The following is a 5,485-nucleotide window of genomic DNA, read 5'->3' as shown; positions in this document are numbered from 1 at the left end:
AAAAATAATAAAAAAAAAATGGGAAGGGAGGTGTTGCCGCCAGCAGGCAAATGCATTTTAGAAAATAAAGAAAAAAATATACGGTAGGAACTCATAGTTGAAAATGGAAACTACAATCTCCAGCTTTTTAAACAGAAAAAACTATTCACGATAATAAGCTCATATAAGAAGAAATATTTATAGGGAACCGGGTATTCTACGTTTGAAAAATTCAGCTAGCTTAAAATCATAAAAAAAAAAATTGAAGGAGGGTGTTGGCGCCCGCAGGCAAATGCATTTTAGAAATAAAGAATAAATTATACGGTAAGAACTCATAGTTAAAAATAAAAACTACAATCACCAGCTTTTTAAACAGACAAAACTATTGATGCTAATAAGTATCGTAATCTACGTTTGTAAAATTCAGCTAGCTTAAAATCATAAAAAAAAAATTGAAGGAGGGTGTTGGCGCCCGCAGGCAAATGCATTTTAGAAATCAAAAAAAAAAAAAAATAGAAAAAAAAAATAAAATGTAGGGACACTGAAGATATCAAATAAAAACCTCTAGATTCTTAAACAGAAAAAACTATTCTCGATAATTAGCTCATTAAAGAAGAAATATTTATAGGGAACCGGGAAATCAACGTTTGAAAGACTTGAGCTAGTTTAAAATTATAAAAAAAAAAATTGAAGGTGGGTGTTGGCCCCCGAAGGCAAATGCATTTTAGAAAACAAAAAAAAAAAAAATTAGAAAAAATTATTCTGTAAAAACTCATAGTTAACAAGAAAAACTACAATCTCCTGCTTTTTAAACAGAAAAAACTATTGATGCTAATGACTTCATCAAAGAATGATTATTATGAGGTCATCAGGTAATCAATGTTGAAAGAATTGAGCTAGACATAAAATCGTAAAAAAAAATTAAAGGTGGGTGTTGGCGCCCGAAGGCAAATGCATTTTAGAAATCAAAAAAAGAAAAATAAGAAAAAATTATACAGTAGGAACTCATAGTTGAATAGAAAAACTACAATCTCCAGCTTTTTAAACAGAAAAAACTATTGATGCTAATAAGTATCGTAATCAACGTTTGAAAGATTCAGATAGTTTAAAATCATAAAAAAAAAAATTGAAGGAGGGTGTTGGCGCCCGCAGGCAAATGCATTTTAGAAATAAAGAAAAAATTATACGGTAGAAACTCATAGTTAAATAGAAAAACTACAATCTCCAGCTTCTTAAACAGAAAAACCTATTGATGCTAATAGGTATCGTAATCAACGTTTAAAAAATTCAGCTAGTTTAAAATCATAAAAAAAAAAATTGAAGGAAGGTGTAGGCGCCCGTAGGCAAATGCATTTTAGAAGTAAAAAAAAAAAATTTAGAATAAAATTATACAGTAGGAACTCATAGTTAAAAATAAAAACTACAATCTCCAGCTTTTTAAACAGAAAAACCTATTGATGCTAATTATAGGTATCGTAATCAACGTTTGAAAAATTCAGATAGCTTAAAATCATAAAAAAAAAAATGAAGGAGGGTGCAGTGGGCGCCCGCAGGCAAATGCATTTTAGAAATCAAAAAAAAAAATTAGAAAAAAATATAATGTAGGGACACTGAAGTACATACCCTGATCAATTAACAATAATAAAAAGAAACCTACTGAAAAATAAGTAAATATATACCCCGTGTCCGAATGAAAATCTGCTATAAAACTTGAGTCTTCCAAAACACTGCAACATTTCAGTCTGCTTATGATATATTATTCCCAGTTGAAAATCTTCACTGACGAATACCATTTCTGAAATAACACGCAGCCTGCAGTAAAATGTTCAATGACATTCTTATGACCTAAACGTTACAGATATTATATTTTATATATGTGCCTAACTATTATGTGTTAGTTAATAGTTTGTATTTTAGAGCGGACTTCGGAAGCAATGAATGTTTTGATTTTACAATGATGTGTATATGATTCTCGTAAAACGATTTTCTTCTCTTGTTGTTATTCAACAACTATAAACCGTCGGTATTTAAAACGTCCATCAAATATTTAAACCAGAGACTGGAACCGAACCGAAAAAAAACGGTTCTGGAACCCAAAACCCCTTAAAATATTGATAATTTCAATATTTTCAAATAACCGGAACCGGAACCCTTATTTTTAAATTAAAAAAACGGGTTCTCAATGTTAAATTATTTAAATATTTTCAATGTACCTATAGGTATATAAAACATAAAGAATAAATAAAATATATAAATTTTTGTAATTGTTTAATACTTGTTTTAACTAGAACCCTAACTTAAACTATTAAATTAATTTTCCATACTGGAACCGGAACCCTTAAATAAAAATTTTCATAAACCCGAACCGGAACCATAACTTCTTAATAAAATAATTAAGTACTGGAACCGGAAACGGAAACGTAAAAACTAAAAGGTACTAGTCCCTGATTTAAACTATCATTTTCTATACATTACAAATTGTTCAAAATATTTCGACTCGTTTTCAGTGATTTATAGACATTTTAATTATGAAATGTTTTTACTTCTGTATTCTATAAATGTCAATAAAATATTATTCGTTGGGTCAAAAAGCTTAAAAATAATACAAAGTTCCTCGTGAGTTGTATAATAGCAGATAATTATTAGAAATATATAGGCACGTTTTTTTTATAGGCATTTAAGGTTCAAATTTCTAAAAAATTCATCATAATCTTGACAATTTAAAAAATATTTTGTAGTCAGATATTCACACGAACCTTTCCGTGTTTACCTATAATATGAAAATGTAATAAAAGATTCCTCATAAGTAGTTATAATTGCAGTTGAGAAACAGTAAAGATCCATAGGCACGATTTTTTTTTATAAGTAATTTAAGTTCAATTTCTAACAAAATTTATCTCAAACTCCTAATTTACAAATTACCATTAATAGTTGAAAATTTATAAAACTTTCAACTTTTATTGCTAAGGATTGAAAATGTAGAACAAGAATTTTCATAATCAGTTTATACTGCTGTAACCAAAAAATCCAAATAATCTATGCAAAACACAGTTAATTTTTACAGACATTATAAGTTCAAATTTGAACGAAATTACTCATTAAAACAATGCATTATAACGATTTTATAATAACGATTTTAGTTATTTTTTTGTAATTTAAAAATAGTAGGTATTCATGGATTTATGGAACTTTTTGAGTATATTATTATAATTTATATACACGATGACACTTTCAAATGTAATCTTTTGGGCAAAAATGACTTAAACTACTGTTGTACTAAAACATAATAGTAAAATAAATTACTTCAATCACAATATTATTAATTTATTAGTTATCACTGTCTTTACTCAGAATCGTTATTCGTTTGTTCGTAAGTATTTCAATAGTTTATACATGGATTTATTCTTATTACTAATAATTACAGTAGATATGTTTATTTTATTTCAATAAATTTATTTAATACCATACCGATAAATTATAATATATTAATTAATAATTTTTGGAACATTGTGTATGTTCTTGTAATGTACCTACTAATGTGTAAAAAATAAATAGATATAATAATAACTGTTAAATTTTTAGGGACATAATTACATTCGTATATGTATTACACTAATTATATATTAAGTACCTATACGACGAGTATATAAGTATATTATTCATAATAATATGTGTGCACACGTCAGGATAGGCAGTTGACCATTCCGTGAACATTACTTTTTATGTGTACATGGTTATACGTCCCTAATCCCTATGATACAGATATTAGGTGAACAACAGAAGTTAAGTATGTTACACTAAATTAATAGTTACTTATAACTTATAAAGTTGTATTTGGAAAAAAAATCACCAGTTATAAATTAAAATTGTATCATGACTGTTATCGGTAATAACATATATTTATATAAATTAAACCAAAACATTTATTTATACTTCAAGTACCCTATATAGGTATGCACCTATAAATTATAAGTATTGTACGATTAGGGACTGGGAGAACGACGACGATGTTTATATCTCGCGTATTTTATAAATTTCTAGTTCGGAACTAAAGTATGGGCCTACAACACTTGGATAGCACATTTTTCGTGACATTAAATAATTATTTGAAGTCTTAAAAGTACATTTAAGCCCCAAAAGTATAATATGAAAACAAACCTTCTTTAATTATCGACTGTTTCGGTGGAGTCCGTGACGTGTGTGAACTGCGACGCCGATGAGGAAACGCTCCAGAATACACAACTTAAAATAATATTGTGATTTATGAGAAATAAAATTATACGGAACGCAGTAAGTTTTATGCACATATCTGCTTTACATTTTGAAATTTTAAAATTTTTAATCGACTGTGTCTTCTGCGACGACTTTGAGATTTGCCATAGAATATAAATGATAGATATTATTATACTAGTTACGTCAATATGATGAATCCACGGATATAATATAATGCAACTTTTTATATCAAAGAGTTCCGTGTTAATAAACAATTTGTTCATTGAAATTTGATATGACAATAAACCAAAATAATTTACAATTTTGAATTTGAATTTGAATTATAATAATATAATAATATTAACATAATACCTTGGTATGTATTATTTAAATTATTATTTTAGTTTATTAATTTAATTAGGTATTGATTAAGATGGTGAATAAATATCAGAAGTACAAGCATATTTTTATGAGAGCATATTATTATTGTATTTTATGAATCATTTAATAAAAATTTGATAGAGCTAACATAAAGGTATACAGTAAATGCATCAATTTTACAGTAAAAACTAGATTTTTAAAATTCCAAGTCTATCATTTTCTCCAAATACTGTTGATTACGAAATTAATAATTATGATTTAATCGGTTTATTTCAAATGTATCGGATATATTTTAGATTTTAGATTCTGAGCGGATCGATGACTGTCTTAATTTTACAATGATGTGTTCTTTAATGTTGTAATTTTTTTAAACTATTTTTTCTTGTGGTCTGTGCAGTGGCGTACTTAGACCTGAACTTTGGGGGGGGGGGTTTTAATTTTTTATTTAACATATTAGATGACGTGACATCTGAAAATAACAAAACATATCGTACATTTTAATAGATTACTAATTTTTATTCGTTATACTTAACCATATGTATAAAAAAAAAAAAATGTTAAATTATATAATAATAATAATAAAAAAAAATTATTTAGATACATAATAATTTTAGAACATTAATTTTCTATTTTTTTCTGAAAAAATATCGACCACTTCACTACTTTTTATTGGTATTTCTCTGTGAATACTTAGATGAGCCAATCCATTTAGACGATTTTCCCCCGTGGAATTCCTCAAGTATGATTTCAAACGTTTTAACGTTTTAACGTCACTATAAGTTTAATATAGTTCAATGGTTGATAAAATAACATATAGGCACTGCTAGACACGACCGCGACGTTAACGATTGTCGATTATAGATTAAAGTGGCTAACACACTAGGTGATTAATCGCACAAAATAAAATACGTTT

The 5,485-nt window shown here is 27.2% G+C and overlaps 1 protein-coding gene across 1 annotated transcript in view; it reads right to left on the bottom strand.

The window, feature by feature from the left end:
- LOC100568787 (nose resistant to fluoxetine protein 6) overlaps positions 1–5,485 on the bottom strand; it is a 135,475-nt gene that overhangs the window by 28,630 nt on the left and 101,360 nt on the right. The window contains exon 2 of the mRNA XM_016800251.2: positions 1,659–1,774. The gene's annotated coding sequence lies outside the window, so the exon portion shown is untranslated. The remainder of the gene's footprint in view (positions 1–1,658; positions 1,775–5,485) is intronic.

This window comes from Acyrthosiphon pisum, chromosome A3, assembly GCF_005508785.2.
Source record: "Acyrthosiphon pisum isolate AL4f chromosome A3, pea_aphid_22Mar2018_4r6ur, whole genome shotgun sequence".
Classification (NCBI taxonomy): domain Eukaryota; kingdom Metazoa; phylum Arthropoda; class Insecta; order Hemiptera; family Aphididae; genus Acyrthosiphon; species Acyrthosiphon pisum.
Note: the sequence above shows the minus strand (reverse complement) of the source record. Positions and strands in the feature narration are given on the sequence as shown.